This window comes from Panthera pardus, unplaced genomic scaffold (assembly GCF_024362965.1).
Source record: "Panthera pardus isolate Hobbes unplaced genomic scaffold, ASM2436296v1 HiC_scaffold_10, whole genome shotgun sequence".
In the NCBI taxonomy this organism is placed as follows: Eukaryota; Metazoa; Chordata; class Mammalia; order Carnivora; family Felidae; genus Panthera; species Panthera pardus.
Genome location: NW_026526655.1, coordinates 3,580,496 through 3,595,589, shown reverse-complemented (window position 1 = coordinate 3,595,589; position 15,094 = coordinate 3,580,496). Strand labels below are relative to the sequence as shown.

The window sequence follows — 15,094 nt, the reverse complement described above, 5'->3', positions numbered from 1 at the left end:
GCAAGACAGGGGCGCCTGGGTGGCTCAGTCGGCTGGGCGACCAGCTTCGGCTCCAGGTCACGATCTCATGGTTCGAGGGTTCGAGGCCCGCGTCGGGCTCTGTGCTGACAGCTCGGAGCCTGGAGCCTGCTTCAGACTCTGTGTCTCCCTCTCTCTCTGCCCCTCCCCCACTCGTTCTCTGTCTCTCAAAAATAAACTTGAAAAAATATTTAAAGAATTCTAAACAGAGCAAGAAAGGAAGCAGGAGGGGGTTTGGACATCCCCTTGCAAGCAGCCTCCTCCCTCATGGAGGTCACGTGCAAGCATGTGCTGAGCGCCGTCAGGGTTCGCGCCCTTCCCCCCATAAAGGCAGCTTGAAGATCCTTCAGATTAAGTGCCAGATACTTGGAAATGTATTTGAAGACATATTCCTAGGGTCCAAGGCAATAACCGTGAAGCAGAAGGTTCTACATCTGCTGTAGATGGGAGAGCTAGGCACCACCGTGCAAACATAGAAGGCAGCCAGACGAGACTTCTCCACTTATACTGCTAATTATAAACGCTGAGCAGAGACTAGGTTGGATTTAACATTAAGGAAGAGAATGCCTTAGAAATTGCTTCAGAAGAAATTGCACAAACACCCATCTCATTCCAGCCCCGTGAAGCGTGGTGCCGGGTTCCATCCGCCTCTTCCTTTCTTGGCCACGGACTTCTGGGGCTACTGGCCTCTCCAAACCCATGGCGTTCCGTTGCTGGGTTATTCGAAGTGGCTAAAGCGCTCTCAGATTGAAAGGAAAAGTTCAACATTGTTTGTTTTCTACTCCGACTCACGATCAAGTCTAGAAGAGAAAGTCACTTAAAATAGACTTTTTAAAACCTTAAGCTGAGACGTCTGATAGGACATCCTCAACACCAGATTTAGTGTAAGAGCCTGGAAAACTCCTACTTCCTTTCCTCTCTATCAGTAATGATCAGCTGATCTCTCCAGGCTCACTTATCTTAGGCGTAAAATAAGGCTAACTGCCGATGCTCTGACAGACAAGGTTCGGAGACTATTTCCTCTCCTCTGTTTCCCTGGGCGGGACCAGTGATGGGGATCCTGCTGCCCCCACGAGAAACACAGAGTCCCCCAGGGACACATTGGGCAATCTGTGGGCCTCAGCTGAGCTGGCGCTTGCTCTGGCGGCTGGCCCCGGGCTGCTGAATCAACTGATGAAGATTCCAGAAGAGAAAAACCAGTTTCCTGGAATGGCTTCCCTTGAGACCTGAGTCATCTCCAGCTGTTGTTCGATTTTTAATTTTCAAATTAAACTCACCCGGGGGGCTCTTCCGTCCAGCGGCCAACTCTCGATGCTCTGGGTCCATGAAAACTAAATGTACAGCACACACTGGGGCAATGTTACCGAACCATTTCCTACTGTGCTTTCCCCTGGCCGCTGTTAACCCGCAAATGTTTCCCGGTTATTTCCTGAGTCTTCAAATTCAGGAGGACGGCAGGGATTATGCTATGCTAGACGCAGCCAGACCCCTCCAAAAGATTAATAATTTGCCTTTGGGAAAGGGTTTGGCAGGACTTTACATGTTTGTCTTACTTTTCTCCTCTCCTTTTTCTTCCCAGATTTTTTTTAAAGTAACAATTACCCCTCTGCCAACTAAACTTGTGATAATATGCTACTCCACGGAAGACGGGTCAATGGGAGGAAGTGCCTTTCTTCACATGACGCTCTAGAATATTCTCTAACGACTTTTACTCCCTGGATATTCCTGGTCCCGGACACCTGCTGACGGGCGTGCATCTCCGTGGGCAGGGGCGCCCAGAAATTCTGATTTCGCTCGACTATTAGCACTGTGACCTCAGACCAGTAATTCACCTCTCTGTGCCCCATTCCTTCATCTGAAATATCAAGGGTGTGGAGAAAGTATCCACCAGGGTGGTAATTTTTTGATATTTATTTATTTTTTAATTTTTTTATGTTTTTATTTTCGAGAGAGACACAGTGCGAGCGGGGGAGGGACAGAGAGAGAAGGAGACAGAGAATCTGAAGCAGGCTCCAGGCTCCAAGCTGTAGGCACAGAGCCCTACGCGGGGCTCGAACTCACGGACTGTGCGATCATGACCCGAGCCGAAGTCGGGTGCTTAACCTACTGAGCCACCCAGATGCCCAATTTTTTGATATTTAAAATAGCCCAATGGCAATCACATATTTGCCAACCAGAGGGCAGGGTCTATGTCTCACTCACCCTTGTGCCCTCCCTCAACCCCAAAGCTCCATGCCATGAGCACAGCAAGGCTTATCCAGCTTGAATGAATAGGAGAACAGATGGACAGAGTACAAGGTTAGGTTCCTCCTCTCGGAGCTGGGATCCTGTCCTTCGGGATCCTAACAGTGGATAGCTCGGCAAACGAGAAGTCTGAGAGTCAGTAATATATGGTTTTTTTTATTAACCAAGATTTAAAATGGGACGTTCATAATTATCGTAGTCTGTGTGCATTTTTTAAAATATGTTCAACCAAGTCACCCTTTGGGGGGAAACAGCAAAGGGCGGATAATGAGAAGTCTGAGAGTTACTGGATCAGTTTACTACCTTAACGTTATTACTGCCTGTTTTACGTTCAAAAATTCTATGTGGACACATTAAGGCATGAACATGCAAATTAACTTGGGTTCTGAAACAACTTACTGTTAATTTAAACTTTTCTTAGGAGATGTGGGTAAAATGTTTCCTTTGTAAGTTCTTACATGGTTAGTGCCCTTGTAATGAAATTATTTTAGAGTACAGAATGCCTCGTTTCAACGCATAATCTCACTTCAATACCTGAGCACAGAAAAATAAAATAAAATAAAATTCTAAATTTATATCTACTTCAGATATTACGGGCACATTTAAAAATATACGTGTTTAAACAGTGTAAAGTTACCCATGAACCCTGTTGAGATGTCTATCAACCCTTGCAAACCCAGAAACCCCACCCTGAAGGACTCCCACCCCTTGCGAGATTTTTCTGGGGCTCGGAAAGATACACCGCCCTCTAGAGGAAAGAAAACCACACTGCATTTTCAGGAAAGGCTACACCCGGGTGAATGTGCTAAGCCAGGATTTCGTCTTCCTCCCAGAACAGACCCAGGAGACCAGAAGGTGTTGAAAACTGTGCTTCCAAAGATTAACATCATGAAGAGATCCCCCCCTTCGTTAATCAGGACACAGTGTGTGCTGAGTGTAAGGTGTCAGGGGCCATTGCCCATGCTGCAGAGAGAGCCAAGAGCATCTTTTCTTTAAAGCATAGAACCTTCCAGAATTTTCACACTGGAAAGACAGAAGCCATGTCTGGAAGTGTGGGGAATGAAGAGAACCGTCCTTGTCTCGCTCAAAGCTGTCTGAATGTACAGGAACTTTTTGATGCTTCCCTGCTTTAAAATTTGAATTATGTCAGGCTTTCGTTTGCTCGGCTAGAGCTACTAATAGGATTTTTTTTTTTTTTTTTAATGTCAGGTCACGCCTCCGGCAGTGGATGTTTATGCAGCCGTGGCACATAAACCCTAAGGGACCGCCTCACCGTGTCCCACTCAGATGGGGAAACAGCCTGGGATTCTTCTCCAAAAGATAACAGATCCTCAGGTTGTTCCAAAGAGAACAGTGACAAAACCAATGGTCAAACACAAGTGTGGGTTGAGGCCATCAGCATGCCTTGCGAGACGGTCTCACGGGGCAGAATCTGTGGCTGGTCGGTGACTTTTAAACCCTAAATGTGGAATTTCACATAACAGTGGCGGGTGGTACAGGCTACTGGGAGGGACCATACTTCATCCGGTTGTCCAAACACGCTGAGCAAGCTCCCAGGGCGGGAACCCTCTCCGACTCTCAAAACGGACAGAAGACTGGTTTCAAGCTGGCATACAGCGGTGGCCTCTGTGGCCTCCTAACCCCAAACTACGGTCGGAGGGGGAGCCTCGTAGGAATCAATCACTGATCATCGATTAGAGATGTTTCCTCCTGCTTTATCACCAGTGACGTGTTAGGTTCTAAGCAACAAAAAAAGGACAAAAGGGGCTCCTGAGGACAGAGTCAGATGTATGAATGCTAAACACTTTGTTATAAAGGGAGGTGCAGAAAGAAAAGACCTTTCTGTTCAGAAAGATTTGGTATCAAACAGGTCCTTACGACCCCTCGTTTGGACATTTGCCATACAGGCCATCAGTGGACAGCCACGGCATGGTGGAGAGGGGCACACTTCCTCCCAGGAAATGGAAGAGCCTGGGCCACAGGCTAACCGTCTAGAGGTTTCCCCGGCCACACCCTCCAATTCCCCCCTAAGAAAAAAGCAGGACGACCACACCTCCCCACCTTGCTGTGTGCCATTCCCTCCCAGGTCTTGTTCTCCACCCAGTGTCTTCTTAATGGCTGTCTCCCTGCTGGAGTAGGAAAAGAGAAAACTCAGCCTCACGGCAATACAATCCCTTGCCTCCACAAAGACGGTCAAGATCACACGGCCATTCCTATACAGAGTTCCTACAAAAGCCCCTCACCTCCCCATCCCTGTGCCTTCACCCTCAGCAACGAGCCCACATTAAGAACCAAGTAAAATACAGTTCCCACCCCTCTGGGCCCCAGCCCCAGAGGTGACCTGAATGAAGGAGGCCTCCTCAGGCTCTCAGGTCGTACGGCCAACGTCCCTGCCAGCTCCTAGCACCTCCTTCTCCCTCCGCTGGGCTGGGAGAGCCTTAGGGGGCCTAAACCCATTGTCCCATTACTTAGAACAGAACAGGACAGAAGGACACTATCCTCTGGGGAAAACAAATCAAAGAGCCCGTTCCAGTTCAGATGTTAAGTGAGTCTGGGATCCTCCATTGCCCGGACATCGGCTTTCCTGAAATGGTGATGCTTTTGCCCACCATCTCAACCACGTACTGGCTCTGTGGCCTCTGCAAGCAATAATTTGGCACCTCAGGGCCCCCGCCCCTGCTTCTGCATCTTTAAAACCAGCGGGCCACACCTCAGTGGCTTCCAACCAAGAATCTCTGCCATTACCTTTCGCCCAGCAGAGAACTCAGAAGTTCTGGTACACTGTCCAACAGCCAACTGCTTTCCAATAGAACGCTGGTCAGGAACAAAGAATGTTTGGTTTTTGAAGCCATTTCTGTTCAGGCTTCGCAACTGTTAAGAATGGATGCCCTGGGAGGTTGGGGGATCCCAGGCAGGGGAAAAATCTGCCCACATGAGCTCCGAGCACCTTTGCGGCTCTCGGATCCTACAGCTCTCGTGTGGGGATAGCTGTGTGCAGGGCAAGGAGGGGCGGGCACGGGTCAGCACCCCTGTGCTCCCTCTGGGTGCAGGACACAGCCCTACACTCAGGCCAGTCTGGGTGTCCGGACCAGCCTCTAAGTTTGCTCCTGGGGCTAGGCTGTGAGCTGCTGATTTTTGTTCTACACTCCCCCCACCCCAGACCCAGTATTCCCCTGGGCCTGCCCAGGGACCCCACCCATGCTTCAACCCCGGCCCACTTTCTAACACACCAGGCTCTTGAAACAGGTCCCCAAAGCTGGCTGGCAGCTCTCAGGAGACACTTTCCATCGTGGGCGAGCGAGGACCCACGTCCCGCCCTCCCGGCCAGGGAACAGGCCTCTGGGCGTCCCAGTCTGGCCCCCGCAGCACATGTGGGCACCACGGGCCGGGCCCACAGCCCCCGGAGGCCTGCCTTATCCAGTGGGCACGCAGCCCAGACACCAAACGCTTTCTCCTCCTCCGACCTCGACCTCGGCAGCTCCTCTCTGCAACCCCCGAGGGTAAAGACTGCAATAGTGACCTCAGGTTCCTCAAAAGAGGTCGGCCCGGCGGCACCGGCTGGAGAACTCTTGACTCGCCCCGAGCCTGGGCACCAACGTCACCCCTGAAGGCCACAGATGTGCTCCACCAGCCCCCGCCCACGCCAGGCCCCGGGCAGAAAGCCCCCCCCCGCCGCCCCCGACACCCCCAGCTGGGAGAATTCAGAGAGAATCTCCCCAGAGAGCTGCTCAACAGGTAGCTCTTGAATCCTCTAGCCGAGACACGTCTGCTCACAGAGCACTGGGTGCTGTATGGAAACCAATCTGACGATAAATTCCATGCTAAAGATAAATAATTAATTAATTAAATAAAGAAGAAAAAAAACAGAGCAGGTCCCCACCGAGTGCCGTCAAAAACAGACGGCAGCAAGCCCGGCACCACCACAGTCGGGGCTGGCGAGGGACAGGCAGAGAAAGCCCGCGGCGCCACCCGACGGCAGCCCAAGAGCTCGCGGGCAAGCGGCGGCCCTACCCAAGCTGGAGAAACCCAGGGGCCACCAAGCCAGAAAGGCAACTCAGCAGAATCTTCCAGAGACGGAGAAGGCGTCCAGAAAACGGACTCAAGCGAACGGGAGAGCCTCCTGGAGACGATCCCCGGGTTTAAAGCATTTCCTTCTTGCCCGCAGACTCGGGAAAGCAGAGGGGCAATGGCACTCACCCTGAGCGAACCTGAAGACGTGTGTGTCCCTGGGCTCCCGCGTTCACTTATGGTCGAATCTGACGCATGTTTCTCCCGCTCACTGCGTCTGCTCTCCTTTCTGCCGGAGAGGGGCTCCGGGCGGAGGAGGAAAAAGCCCTCCGGGTCCTCGCTGGAGGCTGGAGTGCGGGAGAACTCGGCGGCCCTCAGTGGAAGACTGAGCTCCGAACTGGACCCGATCCAGGGATACAGTCAGGGCTCTCTCCAGCTCCTCCTCCTCCCCCTCCTCCTCCCCTCCCCTCCTCCCGACCCCTCCTCTCCCCCTCCCCACCGCGGGCCTGACCCAACTGTAAATGAAAACCAGACTCTCTGAGCTCTGTTGCTTCTGGCCCCTGCTGCAGGCTGATGTTGCCCTCCCAACGCTGTCTTCACCCTACAAGCCTCTAGCTGGACTCCCGCAAACGCCGACTCTTGAAAAGAAATCCACCTCTTGCACTCGTCACCTTTAGGGCTGGGCCCCTGGTGGCAAAGAGAATGAGTTTTGGAATTTTTTTTTTTTTTTCCGTGGGTATCCATGGTTTTCCTGCAGTGTTTTCCAACACCATCTGGAAGGCAAACAGGAAATGCAATCTCCCCCCTCCACCCTCACCACGCCCTCCCGTTTCTCCTTGAAGTTTCTGAATCGGGACTTCTCCTAATAACGTCCCTTTCAAATAGAAAACCCAGCAATCAACATCTCCCCCCCACCCCCCCCCCCCGCCCCCGGCCTTCTGCTGAGCAAAGCTCTGTTCGCCAGTGAAAAGGCAAGAAAATGGGACGACTTCTTTTTTAAAAGTTCTCCACATAATGGTTCTGACTCTGCGGCCGATGGTGCCACTCTAGGACACATCCAAGGGGACACAGAGCGCTTTCCTTGCTCAGAGCTGCAAGAAAATTCTTGAGAAACAACTTGCCAGGCTTTGCACGTTTCACTACACTTTGATACACATTATCTGGGTTACCCCAACATCACCACCCTCCACCCAGCCGCCCCTTGCACATTTCACTACACTTTAATACACATTACCTCCCTTATCTCAAACATCACCACCACCCCCCACCTTTAAATAGATATTTGTTATTTTTTCTTGTTGTCAGGCGAGATTAGGGCCTCCTTTTATAGGTGAGAAAACCCTGGGGGCCAGAGCAGGGCTTAGCCCAAACCCTGGCCTCCAACACCCCCAAGCCTCCCCTGCTCTGCATCATGGGGCTCTTTGTGAGATTAACGGGAAAGATGAAGAAACGTCTAACAGATACTTATGACTTTGAGATCTTCGTCCAGCCGAGTGTAAAGATATCATTAACTCCTCCACAGATTATCCCCTTTAAATGTAGGGAAGAGGGGGAGACAGTTGGAAACCAAGCCTGTCCCCTCTTAGAGTAGGCAGCTTAGACAGGAGCTGGGAGGCCTGGGCTGTGATACCCAGGGCGACACTTTACAAGCCTGAGGGTACAACATCTTGCCTTTGTGGCTTTCAACATCGTGGCCTTGAGGCTTGTAACACCCCAGGGGGCTGGCAGACCAGGAGCCACAGACCAAAACTCCACAGACCAGGAGTTTTGACCAGGTGCAAAACCTGTGCTCACCTCTTGAACTTCTGCCCCAGGGTGACCCCCGAGGTTCATTATAACGCATTTGTATTTCAGTCTGCCTCCTCCGTGGGGGAAGGCTGCCGGGAGGGAGGCAGTGCAAACCTTGTAGGGTCCAAAACTCTCCCTCATGATTGGCAGGAGCCCCCAGTAGACATCACTCCATCCTGTGGCCCAAGGCCCCCACCTCCATAAAAAGAAAAGACCCCTGTAGCCTCAGGGCAGTGGCCACTTCTGGACCTGCCCTCTCTCCCACCTTGAGAGTGTACTGTCCTTCCTAAACAGCTGTGCAATTGCTACTTTCCTTCTGGCTGCCTGTATTCCAGCCCAGATCCTCATGGAAATCTTCCGCAGGGCATCCAAGAACAGAGACCTCCATGCACACAGCCAGCCTCTCTCCTCCGCAGCTTAAGGTTCAGCGGGCAGAATGTCAGCCTAGGGGACAGAGATGGGGGCCTGGGTTGTGGCAATTCCCTGCCCGGCGCCTGTAGATGAAGAAGAAATGAGCAGAGGCTCAGCGTGGCCACCGCATTACCCGTGGGACGCCGGTGCTCCCACCTGCAACCCCACAGCACAGGGTAGCCGCGGACCGGGCCCCTTGCTGCGGGGACATTGGCTGCACTTCATTGGTTGGTGTCCGCAAGTTCAGCACTGGGGGGAACCCTGGGTCCAAGGCCATCACCTGCTGCAAATAAGGCAACCTCAGATTAAGACTTCCTGTCCCAAGCAGTGTGGCCCCGCAGAGGTTAACCGGACAAGCCTGTCCTAGATGTTCCCTTTCAGCACTCTCTCTTTGCAATTAAGAATGCAACTACTTCCGGAGCGCCTGGGGGGGACTCAGTAGGGTAAGCGTCCCACTGCAGCTCATCTCATGATCTCCCGGTTCGTGAGTTCGAGCCCCGCGTGGGGCTCTGTGCCGACAGCTCGGAGCCCAGAGCCTGCTTTGGATTCTGTGTCTCCCTCTCTCTCTGCCCCTCCCCTGCTCGCGGTCTGTCTCTCTCTGTCTCAAAAATAAATAAAAACATTAAAAAAATTTTTTTTAAAGAATACGACCATTTCCTTTCAAATATTGCTTGGTCTTATGAATTAGTGGGGGTTTTTTTGTTCTTGTTTTTTTTTATTGAGGCATAGTTGACACGCAAGGTTACATTACTTTCAGGTGATCTAGACCCTTTCCAACACCGCTTGTGACTAGAGAAACTTCTAGAAGCTGGTGGCAGGTGGTGGCAACTCAACCCAGGCTCCTATGGGTTGTTTTTTTTTTTTTTCTCCCTTAATCACTGGGATTTATGATTGTCACGGAAATGTCTAAGTTGCTCTCCCCCACCTCGTCCCAGGAGGAAACCATCTCAAATGTCAGCACTGACCCAAACATCGAGGGTCTTGGGCCCCGGCCACCTGAGGGACCTCATAAGCCACAGAAGCTCTCAGTTCAGTTTCCCACCGAAGGTCGCATTGGACTGACCTCGGCACCTCTCCCCATACCTTTCGGCACAAGTTAGAGAGCTGCACATCCCATTCCCAGGTTTGCTAGTTTTTAGGGCTCTGGGTGGGAGCTAGGCTTCCCCATGTGGATGTTCTGGTGTGACGTGGGAAAAATGGAGAGATGCACACCGGAGACTTTCTGCTGGCAAGCAGAGTGTGCGGGTGCTAGGGAGCCTCCTCCAGACCCTTGGTGGCCTGGGGCCCCCACCTCAGCCAAAGCGGGTGTCAGCCGTTAATGGCTCACACCTGCACCCATTTTGGAGGCTTGTCCTTGGCTGCTGGGAGCTGTCTCCTCTGGAAATGTCAGAGTAGAGGGTAGACAGAATTCTAAAGGAAACTCCAGCTTCCCAGGTGCCAAGGGGTGGTGGGGGTGCAGGGGCAGCTGGGCTGGGCATCACAGAGTCCACATTCCAGCCTCCAGGCAATAGCCAAGGATGTGTCCACGTCCCTCCCCAACCCCTGTCCATTCCTACCCCAGGTGGTGGCCACACAGGCTCTCCAGGGAAGCCCCTGTGTCCCCACCTTCCAGAAAGGGCCAGGGGAGAGACTAGGGAGTCCTGGGAATCATTCCCGGAGGCCCAACCCCAAGCCTACTCCACTGACCCTCCCAAATTTCCCCACAATGGAACCCTTTCTGCCCATAACAGCTAGAAGTGCTCCTTTTCCCTGTACAGACCCCCGACCAGTACAGGCCTAGTACATCAGCTCTGAAGTTTCTTTCAGTTCCAACAGCTGTGTTTATGTGTATCCTGTGACAGACACAGAGAAGAAATACTGCTGGGCCCACACGGGACTGAAGATGCCATATTGTGTTTAATTAGTCTCCAGCTCAGTCACACACAGGACTCCTGGTCCTGGTTGCCTCTCGGGCTTTGAGCCTCTTCTCTTGAAAAGACGGCCTCTCTTACTGTTCTTTTGGTACCTCTCCCGTGGCATTTCTTCTGATCGGTTCCATCTGCCGTTTGCAGTCCCCATCAAACCAGCAAACACGTAAAATCTGCCCAGAGGTCCAGACTATTATAATGAATCGCACCATCGCATCTATGCGATAATATAATGTGGAAGAATGCCCTTAAGTAGAATCGTAATTCTTTTCTTTTTTTAATGTGAAATGATTTCCCCTCAAAAACCATTTTAATTCAACGTAGTAAGTCCATGCCGATGGAGAAGAAAGTGTAAATAACACAACGGACATGACCCTGAGGTGGTAAATGCCGTATCTCAGTTGACATGGAGACCCATTTAGTTTGTGGGAATGTTCAGAAACGTGATGGGCTGGGGTGCCTGGGGGACTCAGTCCGTTAAGCGTCCAACTTCAACTCAGGTCATGATCTCACGGTTTGTGGGTTGGAGCCCCATGTCGGGCTCTGTGCTGACCGCTCAGAGCCGGGAAGCTGCTTCGGGTTCTGTGTCTCCCTCTCTCCCTCTGCCCCTCCCAGGCTCACACTCCCTCTCTCTCTCTCTCTCTCTCTCTCTGTCAAAAATAAATAAACTTAAAAAAATTTTTTTTAAAGAAACGGGTTGGGCTAACACCTGGGGAATTGAGAGAAGCCCATCACCGTGACCTTTGTCCCCGGTTGAGAGATGAGCTCCTGATCCCCTGGCAAGTCACAAGGTGCCTCACTGCCTTCCACACTTGCAAAGGCCTTTTCTGGGTCACAGCCCACGCCCTCAACTCCTCAGCCCCAAGGATATTGCTTGAGACCAAAAGGATCTTCCCAAGAAGCATCAATAGATTCAGCGAACAACAAGCAGACAGGAAGACTACAGCATTATAGGCGGAGTCCCACTTGGGCATAATTTGCCCTGATCTTAAGATCACGAGATCCCTAAAATGAAAGGATGATCACGTTGTCATCGGCTCCACATGCACCTCCGCAAAGACATCAACTAGAGGGGCAAATAGTTGCATCTTCCTTGGTGGGGGGTCAGGGCACACAGTCGACGAGCATTTCCGGTCAAAACTCTCCTGGGAGCACCTCTTCCCCGGCCAGAGAAGTGAACATTCCTGAGGACAGACAGTCCTGCGCATTAAATGCTGCTCTTGCCAATGCTTAGAAAGCACTGAAAAAGGACACAAAGGAAAGTTAACAGGCATTTCTGCCTTTAACATAAAAATCAGGGGGCTCCTGGGTGGCTCAGTCGGTTGAGCGTCCGGCTTTGGCTCAGGTCACGATCATGCAGTTCGTGGGTTCGAGCCCCACGTCAGGATCTGTGCTGACAGCTCAGAGCCTGGAGCTGCTTCGGATTCTGTGTCTTCTCGCTCTCTGCCCCTCCCCCCGCTCACACTCTTTCTCTTTCAAAAGGATAAATAAACATTTAAAAAAATTTTTTTTTAAAGATAAAAATCAGATTCCTAGAAGGGACTCAGGGTGGATGGAGGGAGAGTGTCCAGGCTTCCCGGCTTGCCTGCACAGCTTGCACTTTCGAAGCTCAGGGCAAGCGCCTGTAGTTAGATGCTCAGATTTGCCCACGGGGCTGGAGTTGACTTTCTCGGACAGGGGGTGCGTGAGGTTCCAGAGGCAGCTTAACGTCAAATGCTCCAGAGACGCAGCTGTATTCTTTCAAGAGAAGAAGGATGGTGAGACCAACTAAAGACGAGGATTTGAGGTTTCCACTGACCCCACAGCCGGACGGTAGCTGGGCTTCCTCCGTCCACCCCGAGCCGGTCGCAAGCCTCCTCGAGCGGCATAGCGGGAAGTGAGAATGACGCCCTAGTGCCTTCTGTGCCGCTAACGCCCCACGGGTCTGGACCAGTCAGCTCAGCTTTCTGCTGCCCAGTTTCCTCGCCTACGGACCGCGCGGCAGTTGTGCAGGGCGACATCGGGACAGGTCTAGCGCCGACCCTCCAGGAACCAGGGCTCTCTCAACCACAGTCGCCTCTACCTGATTTCTAGCCTCCACTTCTGTCCCTGCCCCAGGCCGTAAACGTCTGATGCTCCACATTCAGCCCCACCCAACCCCAAGCTCAAGGGCAATGATAGAAAAGATCTGCTGGGCTGGCTACCCCCTGCCGCGCTCCCGATGCACCTGACTCCTGCGTATTGACGCGACCCTCCCGCTGCTCCAACCCACTGCTGAAATGATGCTGTTGCAACACTTTTTGAGGGTCTAAAGAGAAAAGACATCTCACCTGCAATTACTAGAGCGCACCAGGCTGTGAGGCTTGGAAGGAAAACCCTGTGTTCTCCATCATGTGCTCTCCTCATGCGCCCTCTCATCACGTGCTTCAAAAGAGAGCTGTCGTTTTCCTGCAGAACTTTCCAGCACCACCTCCACTGGCTGATCCAGGGATGGGCTATAGGACACGGGAGGTCGAAACCGAGCTCTTCTCAGGGGTTTCCAGCTTGTGCCCAGAGCCAGCCAGTCTCAGGCTTTCTCTGCTATGAGCCCAGGAGCCATCGTATTTGCAGCCATTGGAGGAAGCCAGCCCGAGAGAGCAAAGCAGAGGGGAGAGATAGAGAGGGAGGGTGCCATCAGCTTCCCGGTTCCAGATGTCCTAAAACCAAGTCTACCCCACAGTTTGGTCCCACCCCATCCGTCTCAACTTTCCCTTTGATGATGTGAGCCAAAAGTTATTCATTTTTTACACTAATTTGAGTCAGGTTTCCCACACTTGTAATCAAAGGAGTCCTGCCTGATGCAGAAATAAAAACGGTTCACAGGGCAACTTTCTTTTTTTTTTTTTTAACGTTTATTTATTTTTTGAGAGACAGAGACAGAGCATGAGCAGGGAAGGAGCAGAGAGAGAGAGAGAGAGAGACAGAATCCGAGCTGCCAGCACAGAGCCCAACGCAGGACTCGAACCCATGAACCATGAGATCATTACCCTGAGCCGAAATCTGATGCTCAACCTACTGAGCCACCCAGATGCCCCCACGGGGTGACTTTGTAATGTGAGTCCTGGGCTAGCTGATCAGTCTGGCCCACTGCATCTTCACCAAGGTCGTTCCACGATGACTTCTGCTAATAGTCAAAATGTGCCCCATCCTGATTTCCCGTGATTTTTCCTAAAACCGTTTTTGAACCAAACAGAGAGGAAGTGAAGTCTTTGTCGCCCATGGCACATGGACCCAAAAGCCAAAAATAGAAATTAGACATTCACTAAAGCATCTGCCCAGCGAGACATGAGGCAGATCGTTGAGCCCTCCAGCAAGTCTTTGACTTCCAGTGCCCAGGAAATACCTTGAAACAATGTGCATTCTTGCGAAGAAACACCCTCCAGAAAGAGTTTTTTATTTAGCTTGAACAGGTAACTATGGGGGAGCATGTTAGACCCCTCCGTCTGGGGGGAATGAAAAGATCGCCAGCACTGAGCTGGCTCTAGGAAAATCTGTGTAAAATTGCCCAGTGAAAAATATAGCATTCTTCCCAGAATTTTGTGAGCTGTAAACCATGCTCAGCCGATTAATTTTAAGGATGTCAAACCCAAACGTGAGACGAGCCAAGAAACTTTCGCAGTTGATTGGAATTCAAAACTCTGAGCAAGGAGATGTTTGGTTTTACAATTATCAGACTACACCAAAGTTCCAATCTTGACTCATTTTTTTAAACTTTGAAATATAAATTTCCATTTAGAAAGGATGGGTGGATTGGTTCTTTTTTTTTTTTTTAGCAATCTCAATTCCTTCATTTATTCCACACATGTGTGCTGAGGGGCTCTTTTGTGAAAATGTTGGGCCAGGAAGTAGAGGTGATGCCCAGATGCGTCAGACACAGACACGTCCCTCCAAGACCTCCCTGCATAAACCCCAAGTGAGATGGAAACCAAAGGAAGAGGTCTGGGAGAATGCATGGAGTAGACACTGGGGGAGGGGAGCAGAAGAGGGCACCCTCAATTCTGTGGGGGAGACCTGGGGAGTTCCCAGAAGCCTGGCGGATTCCCTTCCGCTGAGGAACTTGAGGACAGGACGTTTGATATGTGGTTGTGGGTTACTCAGGAACAGGAGATTCCAGATACTTTTCAGGAGTGAGCTGAGGCTGAAAACACAAGGATTAGCTGGGAGTCTGAGTGCGAAGGACGCAGGTGCCTAGACGGCAGCCCCGTGAGGATCACCCCTTCCTCACTCCAGAGGAACCAGGAGCCTACGTCCAAGAGCCACGGAAGCAAAGAAACTGCAGGCCCTGGGGACACGGGGCGCAGAATCGGGAGAAACGGACTACTACTTGGCAATGGGAAAGAATGAAATCCTGCCATTTGCGGCAACGTGGATGGAACTGGAGGGTATCGTGCTAAGTGAAATAAGGCAGTCAGAGAGAGACAGAGATCATATGTTTTCACTCATCTGTGGATCTTGAGAAACTTCACGGAAGACCATGGGGGAGGGGAAGGGGAAAAATAGCTTCAAACAGAGAGGGAGGCAAACCATAAGAGAGTCTTAACTACAGAGAACAAACCGAGGGCGGGCAAGGGAAAGGGGAAAGTGGGTGATGGGCATTGAGGAGGGCACTTGTTGGGATGGGCCCTGGGTGTTGTATGGACGCAATGAATCACGGGAATCTACCCCTGAAATCGAAGGCATCCTGTATACACTGTATGTTA

General features: G+C 51.6%; 1 protein-coding gene across 1 annotated transcript in view; it reads right to left on the bottom strand.

Annotated features, from left to right (window-relative positions):
- The window catches only part of COL6A3 (collagen type VI alpha 3 chain), an 80,646-nt gene extending 73,941 nt beyond the window's left edge, over positions 1-6,705 (bottom strand). Inside the window, exon 1 of the mRNA XM_053903333.1 lies at positions 6,460-6,705. The gene's annotated coding sequence lies outside the window, so the exon portion shown is untranslated. The remainder of the gene's footprint in view (positions 1-6,459) is intronic.
- Positions 6,706-15,094: the final 8,389 nt, after the last annotated feature.